Source organism: Carassius gibelio, chromosome B4, assembly GCF_023724105.1.
Source record: "Carassius gibelio isolate Cgi1373 ecotype wild population from Czech Republic chromosome B4, carGib1.2-hapl.c, whole genome shotgun sequence".
Lineage (NCBI taxonomy): Eukaryota > Metazoa > Chordata > Actinopteri > Cypriniformes > Cyprinidae > Carassius > Carassius gibelio.
The window spans coordinates 843427-861754 of record NC_068399.1 but is presented as its reverse complement, the minus strand read 5'-3'; the positions used below and the strand labels follow the sequence as shown (position 1 = coordinate 861754).

General features: G+C 39.4%; 1 protein-coding gene across 1 annotated transcript in view; it reads right to left on the bottom strand.

Moving 5' to 3' along the window:
* The window catches only part of ttll1 (tubulin tyrosine ligase-like family, member 1), a 298921-nt gene that overhangs the window by 176683 nt on the left and 103910 nt on the right, over positions 1-18328 (bottom strand). The window lies entirely within an intron of this gene.

The following is an 18328-nucleotide window of genomic DNA, read 5'->3' as shown; positions in this document are numbered from 1 at the left end:
GAGAGTGGGCAGTCTTGAAGACAGCCTCTGTTTATTGAAAATCTATCAGACGACACTCTGTTCGAGTTAAGTTGAGACATAGGGTTAGAGAATTGTAACACTAATGAGCGGATCGTATTCAGCCATCTGTTCCATATTAATGAATCCTGCTTCTCTAACACATTCCTGCACTCAACGTAATCCAACGTAACTCACCATTTGGGTGCCACAATGTTGGCTGCCTCCCATGGCGTGGTGACATTTATTACACCTTAAAGAGAGTCTTCAGAGGTACTCGCGAAAGCCTCAAAGGAAAAATTAAACACCCCCCCCCCAACCAACACCAACACATGAGCATTTCTGGCTCGCACATGAACCTTTTTGATAAAACTACCTCTAAATGTATTAAATCTTTCTGTGCTTAGATGTCTTCACATGGCATAGTGGAATAGGTATATTGTTTAATGTGTGTTTAATCAACTTTAAATGCACACAGGATTAGGAACAATCCTGTATCTCTTGATGACAAATTACAAAAAGATGCATTGTTTCGGAAGTTCGATCTTTCTGAGGAAAGATTTTCTATTTTTTCATCGCCATAAATTACACCAGTGGGCGGCAATCAGCAGACAAAGAAGATTATTCCCGCCTCAGTTTCTCACACTGACTGTTTAAGTTTGTCTAGACTATTCCACTTTTGCGGAATTATCCAATGACTTGGGGTCTCTCGCAAAGAAATCTGCCTTCACTCTTTCTCTCTCTCTCGTTTTTCTCCCTCCTCCATCTCATTACTATTCTTGTTTGATTATCTTGTTTAAATTGTACTTTTTGTTTTGCTATATACTCATATTCACTCACTCTTTAGTCTGTTTTTATTAAATACAATAATTTGCTTGAATTAACTTGTTTTATTGCTCATCAAAATCGAAGTCCCTGAATCGTGTGATCTAAGCTACAAAGCTTCGTTTTCTTGGAATTAATTTCAGTATTCTAAATAGTACAGACACAGGAAATATTGTTTTTCCTGATCAGAAGATTAATATTTCTTGGAGTTTGTAAGAAGGGTATTTTTATAGATTTTTGATAAGGAAGTCAAGCATCCAGTTCTCAGGACGAACAGATTGTCTAAATAACTTAAATGAATTCTAATAAAGTTTACCTTTAAATGATTAAATATTCCCTCTTTGGGTAATTTAATATTTGTAAGCAATAAGCACATAATATTCATAGACTCATGAATATTCACTTCATTTGAGTTAATTATTCCACAAAAAGTGATCGTTGCTACAGAATAAAAGTTTAATCAAACCAATAAAGTTAGACCCTAGTCCCTAATACCGCAAAGGGAAAAGGCCATTCCACCCTATCAAATACCTTTACAGCGTCGAGAGATACAATGAAGACAGGTTCCTTGGTAACATTTAAACAATCTATAATATTCAACACTCTACAATTGTTATCAGTGCCATATCTGGACTTCACAAAACCTGTCTGATCTGGGTTGATGATGTAAGCCAAAACTGTTTCAAACGGCCAAGCTAAAGTTTTTGCTATAATTTTATAATACACATTAAGTAAACTAATTGGGCGATTAGAAGAATAATTCACTGGGTCTTTGCCTTTTTTAAGAAGCAAGCTGATCACCGCCAATGATCAGGATTCAGGCATTGAATTTGAATCTAGAATACCATTCATAGCTTGCATTAAAATTGGACGAAGCTCTGGCCAGAACAGAAACCTGTCTGGGCCGGGAGCTTTACCAGTTGACATAGATTGCCAAATTTCTTCCTTACTAAAAGGGGCATTTAAAAAAGCCCTAGTTTCTTCCGAAATGCTAAGAAGAGTAATCTCATTCAGGACATTTAGCAAATCCTCGCTGGAGCTACTCAACCCAGCTGTATAAAGAGTTCTATAAAAATCAGAGAAAGCAGCGTTAATGTCCATGGGATCAAAAATCATTCTGCTTTCAGATTTCTTAATTGCTTTTATGGTTCTTTCATTCTGCTCTTTTTTTAAATCATACGCCAAAAGACGACTTGGCTTGTTTACAAATTCGTAATAATGCTGTTTACTGAAAAATAATAGTTTTTAACATGTTCTGTATGATCTAGATTAAGCTTGGCTCTGGCATTATTTAACAAAATCCAATTGTCTTGATTTGGGAATCTTGTGTTCTTTTTCCAGATAATTCACTTAAGCTTCTAATTCTTTCCCTTTTTGGGTTCTAAGTTTATTCATCAGAGAAGCATAAGCAATAAAGTGGCCTCACATCGTGGCATTGGCAGTATCCCATTTAAGCACAGGGGAAATTGGCGAAATCTGATTGTCCTGCAAATACTGAATTATTTTCTGTTTAAAAAAAGAGGGAAAGTTAGTATTGCTTAAGAATGAAGTATTCAATTTCCAGTAGGTTGACTTCTGGATTGATATACAGGACCATGATCACATAACACAATAGGGCCAGCATGACAAGAGCTCACACAATGTATAAATTCAAAAGTTATGAAAAAATAGTCCAGTCTTGAATAAGAGTTGTGAGAATGATAGTAGAAAGTAGAATATCTGTGTTTAGGATGCAGCTCTCTCCAAATGTCCACTAAGCCAAGGTTCTTACAAGTATTGAGCAAAGTATGTGAGGATTTACAACCAGTTGAAAGCTGGGATGATGATTTATCTAAATTTCCATCAAGTACGCAATTGAAGTCACCTCCCAAAAAACCAATGTCCTTGCAATGCTAATTAAATTTTAGGACTGCATATAACATAAAATTAGGGCAATCTGTATTTGGAGCATATACATTTCCTACAGTGATATGAATTAAGCCAGAAATCAACACAAATCTCCCTTACAAATCGTACTCCGCATGCTTGAGAATGAATGATCGCTTTATGAAAAACAATCGCAGTGCCTCTACTATTTGACGTGAAAGAGGAAAAATAAAACTGACCAACCCAATCTCTTTTCAACTTAATATGTTCTTTATCAGAAAAATTAGTTTTCTGTAGTGGTGCGATAGATATATGTTATATCAGTAAAATATGGAATGCCACAAGGACCACAACGGAAGCCTCCATAACACTCACCCCTCTAAACCTCACTCCCACCAAGGTCACGGCACCAATGTAACCCCTCTCTCTCCCGGGTCCTCTCTGACGCTCCTTGCACTCGCGATGAGTGGGGCTTGAACCCTGGTCTCCGGCATTGGAAGTCGGACGCACTAACATCAATTGCTAGTGCGTCTCTTGAGATCGGGGAGTGAGGTTTACCTGCACAGCACTACTCACTGGCCTCTGTTACATGTACACACCGTTTCAATGGAGGGACTGAGAGCTCTCGGACTGAATCTAAAATATCTTAAACTGTGTTCCGAAGATAAATCGAGGTCTTACTGGTTTGGAATGACATCAGGGTCAGTTATTAATGACATAATTTTCATTTTTGAGTGAACTAACGCTTTAATAATGTATAATATGTATGATAATGTATTAGTGTCTGATGCTTTTTTCTCGGATCCTTGTCCTGTCATGTTTGATTTTGTTTTTAACGATTTCACAAAACCACCCGCTCCTCTTCGTCATGGCTGCACTTTTAAGCCCGACACCTCCTCATGTTTTTCTTCCTTTTTTGCTGCTCATGTGCAAGCAAACAGTAGTTCCGCTGCCTGTGATACAGAGCAATTAACAAATGTTTTTCTGTCAACTTGTTCTGAGGTCCTGGACACTGTAGCTCCAATTAGAGCAATTAGCCCTAGACCAAAGCCTGAGCCATGGCACTGTGAAGCCAGGTGAGAGTCTAGAAGGGCAGAGAGTTGGTGGAAAAAGGATGGGCTGCAGGTGTTCTTTCAGATTTTACAGGACAGCTAGAGAAACTATCAAAAATTGTTAAAGTTAAACAAACAATATTTTACAGAAATAGTTTCTCAAAATGTCAAAAATCTACGTGTTCTTTTTAAAACCATTGGATCTGTATTGAACCCTCCACAATCCACTTCTATAGAATTTTCACCTGATATTTTTGAAAAAATGTTGGCCTTTTGTAACAGTAAAGTTTTAAATATATTAGAGACAATATATTGCCCCTTTTCTTTAAACTTTTCCTTAAAAATGAAATGTTCAGCTATTTTTTTCAGCCAGTTTCATTGTTATCTCTTACAAAGATTATCAATCAAATTAAACCCTCCACATCCTCTACTGACCCTGTCCCTCCACACTTTTTTAAGGATGTGTGGGAAACGATTGGCTCTCATGTTGAGGAAATTATAAATAGTAGCCTGTCTTCTGGAGTTGTGCCTATAACAAGGAGTCAGAGGCGTTCGGATCCATGTGCAGAATTTTATTAAGAGAATGGTCATACAGGCAGAAATCAGGAACGGCGTCGGGTGTGTTAGGGATATCCAGAATCATTAACGGTAACAAACGGAGATCGGGGCAGGCAGGAGAGAATCAGAGTCCGTAACACAATCCAAGATCAGACACGGGAAAAACAAACACAAAGGAAAACACTCGGAAATGTTAGACAGGCTAAACAAGACTTCGCAGTGAGTGATTGTGCTGCTTTTATGTGTGAGTAAATGAGGTGCAGGTGTGGCAAGGAAATTGGCTGATGAATGAGGTGCAGGTGTGGCAAGCTAATTGTGATGCAGTGACTCATGGGGAATGTAGTTCAGGTGTGTTGCAACAGTATGAGAGGTGCTAGTGTCCAAGTGACATCTGGTGGTTGATGGGTGGAATGGTCCTGAGTTGAGTGGAGTGCCCTCTACTGAAGGAAATGGGCACTCCATCTAATGATCGTGACAGTGCCTGCATTTTGTAAAAAAGCAGTGATTGAGCCACTGATTAAGAAAGCTGGACTTGAGTCCACAAATGGTTCAAATTATCATCCTATTTCAAAGCTTACTTTTCTATCGAAAATATTTGAAAAATGTGTGTTTTTGCAGTGTAGCAGAAATGAGTCAAATCAGACAAATCAAAGAGTCTATCAGAGCTGTGTGCATTGAAACATGAGCTGAATTCCTCAGGAAGTCATAAATCAGTTCTAGTGCCACAAGAACCAAGCAAGATAACCAACCAACCAACTTGTTCACACAACAGCTTTCAACATTAACACCAATAGAACAATTATTGACAATTTTAATTCGAAGAAGAGATTGTCAAATTTTTTGTTTGTGATTGGAATGCAACGCTGGACATCACATGTAAACCCAGGAAATCAAGTTAAATACTTGCATTGACTTCCCCCCCCCCAGCCAGTGAAACCAGACTGAAATTCCTAAGGGGGAAGGGCTTTAAACCTTTGTCTTCACAGAAAAGTCCTTTGCCAGAGAATGGCAAAGAAACCCTTTTTATACATTATATATGGACCAGAATGAACTCAAAAAAGACTTATGAATGAATCATTCCATTGCTTAACTCCATATTCATTTACGTGTAACCCACACATTTGACTATCATGTATAATCACTTATTGTGTATGTCTTTTGATAACTATAGGATACCTAGTCATGTCTAGTATTCAAATAATCGCATTTTCTTGCTTGATATTGTCCTGACAATCATTTATTTGTAAAATATATCATAATCATGTTATAGGAATCATGTCCAAAATTAGACCCTGTGAGGCAAGAACCACATGCTTGGTAAGATAAACAAATGATTTATGATACCCACCCCAAGAACATATCTGATTGGTCAAGGCAACATTTGAGGGGTGGCCAACAAGGAAGTTTTAAATACTTTGGATCCCATGAAATTTTGCTTTTAGTTCTAGTCTGCCTGCTGCTATTAGCCATGTCGGCTTTTAGTTCCAGCCTTGCTCGTGCTATCAGTCATGCCTGCTCTTAGCTTGTAGCTTTGCTACCTAGCTTTAGCTTGTAGCATCTAGCCATGTGGTTAGTCATCATAGTTCTTCGAGCGCGGTTCCAGTGTGCCTGCCTGCTGCTACTATGCCACGATGAGAAGGAACACAACCTAGTCTCGTCAAACTTTATTTCTTTTCTTTTCCGTTTGAGAGTTTCGTGTTCTGAGTTAAGTTTTGTAACGTCGACCTCGTCTGCGCGTTTGAACTCCAACCAGCCACACAACTCCAGCTTCAGCCAACGCCCAAGCACGGGCTCCCCAAGACGTCACTTCAGCCAACTGAACTTCCATCCAATCAGCGACACCGGGAAACCCCTTTCAACTGGAGTCCCTTTCACAGCAAACGAAGGCAACGTATTCCCAGATATTTGTTGTGCTGGTGTATCTAATATAATTTTAACCCCATTGAGGAACTCAATGCGAGCGCTAATTACGTGATTGATGGTTGTTCATGTCTATGCAATTTAACGTATTGCTGTTAACTTGGGATTCCCTATTTCCATTCTCTTAAACTCATCTTTCCCTAACTTTCGACCTTCCTGCAACTTGTGTGAATGTGTGTGTACGTGCGTTTATGTGTTAGATTAGTTTATATGTCTTAGATTTATCTAATAAAGCCTTATTCATATTGAAAGGAGAAGTATCTTGTGTTTTGTGCTTACAAGTTAATGTCTTAAACTGCCGATCTTGTTACTGTGCTAATTGATAGTGTTTTCACTATAGTTTGGATATTAGTATCCAGCGCTGATTTGATGTTAAACGGCTCGTTCACTGAACCGCAGGCGCGTCTCCGTGAACAGCCGTGAAACAGTGATTCTGTTCAAATTCCCTTTAAAATCTTAAATGATTCCCTTTGAGCTAAATTGACCTGTTTCCCTTACATTTATAATGGTGGAGAAAATGCGGGGAGTTTAATCTAAATTGTGAGCATAAACCAAGTTATTTAATCTTTGATTTTGCTAAAGGAATGAAAGGTGAGAAGATTGCGAGACTGGAGTGTGTGTTTGTGTTTGTGTGGCGTAAGCAGCGCGCGCCCTCCCGCTTGAATGAAAGGAGCTAGAGGAGACTTTAACTCGAGTCCGTCTCCCCTTTGTTAACAGCAGTAAGTGAACTTAAAAGTAAACATCTGAGATCGTACAATAAGGTAGAAATTGAGCGTGTTCCTCATTTGTGTAATGCCTTGTTTTATAGCTGATTTGATTTCACTGCGTGTTCCAGTGTCTCAAACGCTATCTCAGTCACTGTTTGCTGAACGGAGCTAAACTGTTAGTGTTTAAAAAGGGATATAAATCGGTGAATAAAGAATAGTTTTGAGCGGGTTCCTCAATCTATTTATCAAAGTCCCCGTATTCATATTTCATATAGTTTGATTGCCAGTGCGTGTTCCACTGCCGAATCAAATTTGATATTCGACTCCCCTAAGTTAACGTTAAACATTAGAGAACAATGTTTGCCCATTTGTATCCGTTCACAAAGTGAATGCAATCTCGCGTAACACTGCGTGTGCCCGAGAGTAATTTGAATGGGAGTGTTTTAAAAGCTTGATCAAGTAAATTTTAACTGTGTACCAACAGCGAAGGAAAACTTTTATGTTTGTGTCCAGAAAAACTGGCACGGAGAATCAAATTGCTGAGATTGATATAATAACTACAGCAGGAAGCTGCTATTTGAATTAAGATAAATTTAACTCTATACAAACTGAGAGTTTAAGTGCCACATCGCAAAACCAACTGAAAGGCGGTGTTGTTATTTGTACAGTGTTGAAATGAGCCAACATTTCATGTAACATGCTTAACTGTATTTGCAACAATGCAACGATTCATGTGCTAATCCACTAGAATGTGTTTTGGTTGCCATAGTGACGACCGTGACCCGGAAGCCTAACGTACTTCCGGAGCAACTCTGAACTGTGCACGCACAGCGCACAAACTCCGCGGTGTCGCTAAGCTAACGAAACCATTGCATTTACATTGAAGTCTATACTAAAGCCACTAGCCTCAAAGGTTAGCCGTTAGCATTACCATTCAGTGGTAGAATAATGTGTGTTTGGGCAACGCTGACGTGATTTAACCATTTTAAACATCTTAACTAACACTTGTTAGTCTCTTTCTTTTTATCGCTCTCTTTTCTCACTAGACCACTTATTTTCATTTTACTAGAAAGGGAAATACTGACTCACAATTATTATTTGTCAAATTGAAATTTAATTGAAACATTAAATTTATTTGGAAGCATTTAACATTTCCCTCTCAGATCATTTCATATGATCTTTTATTTCTAGTATTCTCTTTTGGTCTAATTATTTTAGGAATGAATAAGCCTTGAACTTTTGAAGTTAAGTAAACTTATTCCTCCTAATTTATTTATTACCCATCTGAATATATGCTATTCAGACCTTTACTTATTTGAATGCGTTTTACCCCTCTTCCTGTTTTGGTTATACACTTAACCACTATTGTTTTGCGTATTGATTTCCTCTTTTTAATTTCATTTTTGCATATTTTGCCCATTTATTAATTTTTAATTTTCCTATTTCTTACCATTTCTTTTGTGTATTCTAGCCTGGGAACGACAAACCTGAGCCCTAAAAGGAGACATTGTTATCCCTCACTACGAGTTCAAATAAATTAGAAAGACAACTTTCACTTAAAGTTTATTTTGTTTGATAAGTTGTGCAGCAACTAACACAACGCTCTCCTTGTAGTTCAGATAACCGCTACTGAGACTTACCATCTCCGTCCTCCCTCTCCTTTACTTTCCTCTTCTCTTTTTACATTTGTAGGACATGTAAGAACCATCAATCAATTCTAAGTGAAGTAAATACACAATCGTGCCAAAGACGACGAATCATCCTTATGAATTTGATTGTACTCATCCTCTCATTTGTTCTTCCTAACCTCCCTACATTTGGAAACGCAATCCAAGTTTTAGCATCTCATCCAACGTTGCGATCAATTTAATAGAGATACGTGTTGAGCAACTGTCGCCTCGCTGACTCCCTGGTGAGCGGTCCAACTGAAAGGTGTACGGTGTCAATCCTGTCAGACTAAGAAAAGAGATATCAGAATTATTATTGTATTCTTTTGTCCAAAGCAAGAAATATAATAATATTGTTTATGTTTTTGATAACATTTAATTGGAAAAAAATAATTTTCCTCATTTGAAAAACAGAAATTTTGCTTGTCAGTTGAATTTGTTTTTCACCTCTGTCTCTCTTTTCCTCTTCCTCATTAGAGTGACAAAGTCTTCGCATCTCTAGTCTACTTAGACACCCTGAGACCAACACAGTCATCACCACATTTCACTAGTGGTTCACAATCACTGATACAACACTTAGTTGTCCCACCACACATAGGCTTTTACTCCACACAGATCTGTGTCAGTCTCTCTTCTTCCCAGCGTGCCAACATGCCGCAGACTGCAGACCCCATTTCCCATGGGGAAGATGTGAACATTTGGCTGAGAGGCATAACAGACAGCCTCACTCCAAAGACATTTGAACTGTTATTATTTTTAATAATAATCCTAATCCTGAGAAGATTCCTGACACAAGATTCAAGCCAGAACAACAACCACGAGGAGCTAGTCAAGATCACAAGCTCACTAAGCTATGCCTTCACAACCCAGCTGAAACTGAGCGACAAGCACATTACCCACCTTCAAGAGGAGCTGACACGTGCTCAACATCGCATAGACAAGCTGGAAGTGAAAGTTCAAAATCAACTCAAAGCACCCAGCGAGAGGGAGCAGGATACAACAGAACAAGTTATGAAGCTCCTAGCAGCCCTGGCAGCAGCTCAGCTCGACCAGCAACATGCAACGGCTGCTCAGAAAGACCTGGTAAACAGACTCCAGTATGCCGAACAGCTACTGGAGAAAGCCAAGATAGACATCAGAAACAAGAATTCTGAAATCAGTGCTTTGAAAGACCACCTTGAAAGGTACAGAACTGAAATGGACAATCTGATCCAACAACTAGATGATACCAACGATGAGCTCTACATGGTCAGAAAAGAACTCCAAAATGCTTACAAGCACAAACTAGAGCCAAGAAAAGAGAAACATCTCTTAGCCTCATCACTGCTGAGCAGAGCAGAGTCCCACGTCCAAGAACTGGCATGTGACGAAAGGAGCGAAGGGGCACAACCCAAAACCTCACCTGCCTTCGCCACACAACCCTTTCCTGCCAACGAAAGAAAACCTCCAGTCCAAGACCTTGAAGCTGCACACGGGATGACAATCAAAGACCTCAACAAGCTGTCTGAAAACATCAGCAGGTTCAACCCGGACTCCACAGAGAGCCCCGACATCCAAGCTTACCTGCGAGATATCGAATTTCACCTGGAAGTGAGACCTCATGTGACTGACAGAGACTGGTTATACCTCCTTAGAGACACGTCCAGTTCCGAGGTACGAAACTTTCTAGATCGACAGCCCAGTCAAACCAAGTCAAACTACCAGCGACTTCGTGAGGTCCTGATTAAAGAGTTTACAGACCCAGAGTCTGAACATGGACTGTTAACTGCCTTGGAAACCAAACAAGGTCGTCAAGAGACTCCACAAGCTTATTACAACCGATTCCGACAAGCCTACTTTGGTGCACACAACAGCCCTGACCTTGAAGAGGATGTGAACTTCAAAAGCCTCTTCCTAAGAAATCTGCACCCTGGAGTCAGTCACCATCTAGGTGTCATGGCCTGTCCGAACTCCATGACCATCCAACAGTTGTGTGACCTAACACAGAAGGCCTATAACAAGCAGAAGGTGGCCTCAAAGAAAGGTAGCAAAACCTCCACACTCTTGAACTCTGTCAACAAAGACTCAAGCCTTGCACTGGACGACACCCAGTGGCATCACAACACCAGAGTCTTCCATCAAGAGCACAGAGAACGTGACGCCCATATCCACGACCGCTTTCAGCCCAACTGCTGGAAAAATCCATGGGACCAGCCACGCTTCTCAAGAAACCAAAAGGATAACATCTGGAAACCTAACCAGAGATCCAAAGGTAATCACCTGACTCATCCAAAAGCAACTCGTGTGGGTAAGCGACAACAAAACCCACCTCAGCACCACTCAGACATGCACAGTGCTGAGTATGCACAAGAACATAACCGCTTACCATTAGAAGACACGGAACAAGTCATGGAACAACTAAGAGAGTTCCTTCAAGACAATTTACATGCATATGACCACAAAGTTGAGTCATGCTCGCTGTGACCAGCGACAGAACGGAAGGCCGGTGATCACCTGGTGCACCACATCAGAGATGACAAGCACCTGTTCAACAACGACCCAGAACGAACAAGTCTTTCACGGCCAACTGTTGATGAAAAATCTGAGGTACTAAAGGACATCACCTCAGTCACTAACAAACTGTCAAATGAACTCCAACTCCAAGTTCCAAATTCCCTGTCTGTGCAACAGCAACCACCAGAGCACAGAAGGTCAGAAAGTCTGCTACAGCCAGAAGGCATCACAAGAAGAATGCAACATAGGAGACAAGTTTTGCAACTCAGCTTCACACAGCCATGCCAAACTGCCTCCGACTGTCTGCTAAAGAACTTCCTGCCTTGCTGGACTGACCCCTCATTAGACCATGGACACGCCCTCATCCAAGCCAAGGATGCTGAGAGCCAGTCTTAAGTGACATGCTAGAAAAAGGGGGAGACAACACAGACTTGAACAGATCTGACCACACATGCACTACACCAGTAATACACAACATTACCTACACCCAGAGGTAAACACATCTACTGATAACACAGTCAACAAACATATTCTTCCCACAGGTAGAATATCCAACTTTTAGCGTAACAAAGTTACACATACCCACCATGAAGAAACGTGCAGCCATCCTCACAATAGGTAGAACACCTGACACTAAGTTAAGGTTCACGACACACTAGCTGCACCTGACATCCTAGCTCAATAGTAGTTGTAACACATGCTAGGAAAACCCACAGCAGCCTTGTTTTGTTTTGTTCTTCTTTTACCTATCCTTCTCCTTCCCCTCTTTCCTGAGTAGGTGAAACGCCTAGACACCCTGCGAGGGTCGAAGGTCTGATATTAGGATTGACTCGCAACACCTAATATCCGCCAGCCACTCTAAACTGAATGGAAGCCAGAGAGCTCCATGCATGATAGGTCAATTCATTGAATTGAAAATGAAATTACTAGAAAACTAATGGTAAACATGTAAAGTAAGACAACCTAGAAGAACCAAACAAAGTTAACCACAAATTTGATTGATGAATCAAAATAAAAACAATTTCCAAGACGATCTAAACTATCCTCAATGTGCTAAACTACATTGACTAATTGAACTTAACCACGTGTACCTAAATAACCTGATGCCTGCACCAGTACAGTAACTGTCATGGAGGTGTTGTCTTGCTGTTTGCTGTGTTTGTCTGCTTCTTCTGCCTTTGTTTCTCCAGCGATCGACGATGTCTTCACCTAAACACCTCGCCGATCGAAAGGGGGATATATGTAGCAGAAATGAGTCAAATCAGACAAATCAAAGAGTCTATCAGAGCTGTGTGCATTGAAACATGAGCTGAATTCCTCAGGAAGTCATAAATCAGTTCTAGTGCCACAAGAACCAAGCAAGATAACCAACCAACCAACTTGTTCACACAACAGCTTTCAACATTAACACCAATAGAACAATTATTGACAATTTTAATTCGAAGAAGAGATTGTCAAATTTTTTGTTTGTGATTGGAATGCAACGCTGGACATCACATGTAAACCCAGGAAATCAAGTTAAATACTTGCATTGACTTCCCCCCCCCCCCAGCCAGTGAAACCAGACTGAAATTCCTAAGGGGGAAGGGCTTTAAACCTTTGTCTTCACAGAAAAGTCCTTTGCCAGAGAATGGCAAAGAAACCCTTTTTATACATTATATATGGACCAGAATGAACTCAAAAAAGACTTATGAATGAATCATTCCATTGCTTAACTCCATATTCATTTACGTGTAACCCACACATTTGACTATCATGTATAATCACTTATTGTGTATGTCTTTTGATAACTATAGGATACCTAGTCATGTCTAGTATTCAAATAATCGCATTTTCTTGCTTGATATTGTCCTGACAATCATTTATTTGTAAAATATATCATAATCATGTTATAGGAATCATGTCCAAAATTAGACCCTGTGAGGCAAGAACCACATGCTTGGTAAGATAAACAAATGATTTATGATACCCACCCCAAGAACATATCTGATTGGTCAAGGCAACATTTGAGGGGTGGCCAACAAGGAAGTTTTAAATACTTTGGATCCCATGAAATTTTGCTTTTAGTTCTAGTCTGCCTGCTGCTATTAGCCATGTCGGCTTTTAGTTCCAGCCTTGCTCGTGCTATCAGTCATGCCTGCTCTTAGCTTGTAGCTTTGCTACCTAGCTTTAGCTTGTAGCATCTAGCCATGTGGTTAGTCATCATGGTTCTTCGAGCGCGGTTCCAGTGTGCCTGCCTGCTGCTACTTATGCCACAATGAGAAGGAACACAACCTAGTCTCGTCAAACTTTATTTCTTTTCTTTTCCGTTTGAGAGTTTCGTGTTCTGAGTTAAGTTTTGTAACGTCGACCTCGTCTGCGCGTTTGAACTCCAACCAGCCACACAACTCCAGCTTCAGCCAACGCCCAAGCACGGGCTCCCCAAGACGTCACTTCAGCCAACTGAACTTCCATCCAATCAGCGACACCGGGAAACCCCTTTCAACTGGAGTCCCTTTCACAGCAAACGAAGGCAACGTATTCCCAGATATTTGTTGTGCTGGTGTATCTAATATAATTTTAACCCCATTGAGGAACTCAATGCGAGCGCTAATTACGTGATTGATGGTTGTTCATGTCTATGCAATTTAACGTATTGCTGTTAACTTGGGATTCCCTATTTCCATTCTCTTAAACTCATCTTTCCCTAACTTTCGACCTTCCTGCAACTTGTGTGAATGTGTGTGTACGTGCGTTTATGTGTTAGATTAGTTTATATGTCTTAGATTTATCTAATAAAGCCTTATTCATATTGAAAGGAGAAGTATCTTGTGTTTTGTGCTTACAAGTTAATGTCTTAAACTGCCGATCTTGTTACTGTGCTAATTGATAGTGTTTTCACTATAGTTTGGATATTAGTATCCAGCGCAGATTTGATGTTAAACGGCTCGTTCACTGAACCGCAGGCGCGTCTCCGTGAACAGCCGTGAAACAGTGATTCTGTTCAAATTCCCTTTAAAATCTTAAATGATTCCCTTTGAGCTAAATTGACCTGTTTCCCTTACAGCAGCTACAATCTTTTCTGGAGGTACATGGCATCTTAGATACTTTTCAGTCAGGTTTTAAAGTATATCATAGCACTTAAAGTCTGCACTTTTAAAGGTTTTTAATGATTTGTTTTTAATTACAGATTGTGGTGATTCAGCCATTTTAGTGCTTTTTTTTTAATACTCTTTATTTGGCATTTTTCTTAATTACAGCACAACATGCAAGGATAAAGAACAAGGGGCACTATAAATTATATAACAGCAAAATTAAATATTAAAATAAAGTATTAAAATTGTTCCGCTTCTTTATATGCAAACCATTTTGACCAGCGCTTATTATATATATGTCCTTTGATATGTAGAAAGTATGTAATCTTCTCCATTGAGTGTATCTCCTCCACTATTTCTTTCCATTGTTCAGTCCGAGGTGGGTCAATCTTTAACCAAGACCGAGTGATAGCTTTTTTGAATTTTAAAAATATTAGTGTCTTCTTTTTGGACCACCTCACCAGGTAGAAGACCTAACAAGAAAATCTTAGGGTCTTTAGGGATGACATAACCCATTATCCTTCCAGTAATTAAAAGGATACTGTCCCAGAATTGGGCACATCCAAAATATATGAGAGTGATTGGCGTTCCAATGTCCACACTGTCGCCAGCATTGCTGTTGTTCACCCCTTTATTAATAATATGAGGTGTAATGAAAAATCTAACCAAACTCTTCCACCCAAATTCCCTCCATCTTTTAAAAACTAATTGATTAATTTAATTGTAAAAACTTTTATTGTCCCCCATAGGGGCAATTTGATCTGCAGCGTGATATCACCACATACAAGACAAACACATACACAACATTAATAGCACATTGGAAAGTTATAAAACTTATATTTCTACCTCTTCCTATTTAAATTAAGCACCTTAATCGCATATGGAACAAACGAAAATTTGAATCTGTTAGTCTTGGCTAAAGGGACCCTGTACAAAGATCCTGAAGGGAGGGTCTGAAATGAATCGTAGAGAGGGTGAGATGCATCAGATATAATGTAACGCACTTTCTTTATCACCTGAATATCAAACAAATCTGACAACTCAGGCAATTTCACACCCAATACCTTACTGCAATTGTTTACAACCTTTAATAGAAGTTTTTTTCTGTTTGACCTTTAAAGAGGCAAACCAACAAATCATTGAGAAAGTTAAAATCGATTCAATATATGCCTTATAAAAAGCAATCATCAGTGTCCTATCAATATTAAATTTCGCCAATTTCCGTAAACAATAAAGTCTTTGTTGGCTCATCATGCACAATCTATTAGTATTCTCTGCAAAATTTAATTTGTTATCGATGATAGTACCTAGGTACTTATAACTATCAACCAATTCAATCATCTGATTATCAACAAAAGTACCTGGAACTGCTGCCTGATTTCGCTGCAGGTCAATACACATGTCCTTGGTTTTCTCAGCATTCATAAGTAGACCAGCCTCACGACACCAATTTGCAAAATAATTAACAATTGGCCCATGTTCCCTCTCCTCACCAACCAACAAACTCACAATAACTGTATCATCAGGAAACTTAAGAATATACCGATTCTCAAGCTGACTACGACACTCATTTGTGTATAGGATGTAGAGGAGAGGAGAAAGTACACACCCCTGTGGGGAGCCAATAGATGTGATTATGGGATCTGACAGCCATTAACCCTTACCCTTTGAGACCTATTTGTAAGGAAATCCAGCAACCAAGCAGCCATTCTTGCATCCACACCAAAACTCGACCTAAGCTTGTGAACCAACAAATTTGGTTGAATCGTGTTAAACGCAGATGAACAATCTACAAATAATAACCTTGCATGGTTACTACTACTCTCCAGATGTTTATACAACAGGTCCAATAAGGTCAGCGTTGCATCCTGCACATCTCTTCCCGCCCTATAGGCAAATTGCTTCGGGTCGAGAAATGGAGTAGTTTTTTCCAATAGTACCTCCTTTACTAATTTCTCAAATACCTTCATTATAAGCGAGGTCAAGGAAACTGGTCTATAATCTGTCAAGCTTTTAGGACAGTTATTTTTTGCAACTGGAGTAATAATAGACTCTTTCCAAAGTTTTGGTACATACTGAACCTCAAAAGACCAATTAAAAATATAAGTAAAAATAGGACCCAATTCTTCAGCACATTGTTTCAGGACCCTACCACTTATTCCATCTGGACCAGGACTCACTTTATTTTTGCATTGTTTAAAAAGATTGACTACATTTTCTACACTAAAGGAAACAAGTGAACTTCCCTCTTGAGAGGAGTTATAAAACACATGTTCTTTGTCACCATTCAGCTCTTCAAATCGAGCGTAAAATTTATTAAAATCCTCTGCAAGGACACCATCTAACTCATAACCGGGTACTTTCACTTGTTTTCTACATCCACTATTTAAGCCCGTTATTAGTTTAAGACTATCCCATACTGAGCCCATACAGTTTGTTCTTAATTTAATTTCAACTTTTTTCTTATATCGTATTTTTGACCTCCTGATTTCTTGTCTAATTAATTTCTGCACATTTTTAACTTCAAGCAAATCCCCTAGTTGAAAAGCAGTTCTTTTCTTAATCAACAAATCCTTAAGATTGGTGCTCACCCATGGCTTATTATTTGGATATATCTTCACAACTTTTTCGGGAATGACAGAGTCAACACAATAAGCTACCCAGGAACTAACCACATCATTAAGCTCATCAATATCAGCAGATGAATCAATAAAAACATTCCATATGGTACAGTCAAAACATCCTCTTAAACTCTCAATAGCATCATCAGTCCAAGATTTCACAATTTTTGTTTCAACTTTTCCCCTCTTCAGTTCCGTAGTATAACATGGGATTAGATGAATACAATTATGATCTGACGAACTCAGAGGAGGTAATAGAGAAGCTTTGTATGATCCCTTAATAGAGCCATAGCATTGGTCCAATGTCTTTTTATACCTGGTTGGACACGTGACATACCCATACATGCTCTTAGCAGAATTTTCCAAGCAGACAACTGTCTCTGAATTCGTGTTGAAAACGAACATGTGCGTGCAGTTCCTCAATCTTTTTCCGTAAAGACCGAACATTTGCTAATATAACAGATGGAAGCAGTATTCGAGACACCGGTCTCTTTCTCAATCTTTCACGTACCCTACCTCTTCTCCCTCGCTTCCTCGGTCGCTGACTCGATCCGTTAAAATGTGCTTTAGAGGTGATTCCATCAGCGAATGCACTCAGATCTGGGAAGAAGAAGTCCACTGGTGGATTCACCGGCGAAAGATTCTCCCACGACAACAAAAGTTCTCTGTCGTAGTAAATCCTGTTCGAATGCAGGCCGTCCCAAGTGGCATTTAAATCGTCAATTATCCAAAATAAAATAGACGCGAGCATAATAATCCATCTCCACTCCATAGTGCTATTAATCTAAACACATACGAATGCATAAAAACATAACATAAAACAACATAAAAACGCCAGTACACTCAACGCTACCACGCTGCTGGTCGCTGCACGAGCATGCGCCCCTAGCCCCTAGTAGTGCGCCTAGTAGATCTGTTGTGTCACACACATCAAAAGCCAATCACCCTCTGACACTTCCATACACAGTTCCTTTTCCCATTTCGACTTGATATACAATGTATTATTTCCATTTTGTTTCTGCAGTGCTTTATACAATTTAGAGACAGTTTTACTTGGCAAGAGCTCATAAGCATCACTAAAAACTTTAACAGTGTCATTGCCCTCAGGAGAGATACATTTTCTTATTTCACTGTTGTAGAAATGTCTCACTTGAAAATATTTGAAAAGATCTCTGTTCTTTAGTTTGTATTGACTCTTGAGTTGTTCAAATTTTTTGAATATGTTACCGTCTTAAAACTGACACATTGCCATGAGGCCTCGATCTTTCCAGCTCAAGAATGAAGAGTCTATTTCACCTAGTCGAAAACTCGGGTTGCAGGAGGGCCAGATCAAAAGTTTAATATCATTAGTCAATTTGTACTTATATACAATCTCTTTCCAAATTAATAGTGTAACTTCAACTATACGATTCCCATCTTTATTTGAGATAACTTTACCTCCGAAACGGGTTTGAGGTTGGCTCTGTCCCTGGAATAGTTCAATCAGTCTCCATCGAGCCTCAGTTTCTGGGGAACACCAATAAACCATATATCTCATTTGAGATGCGT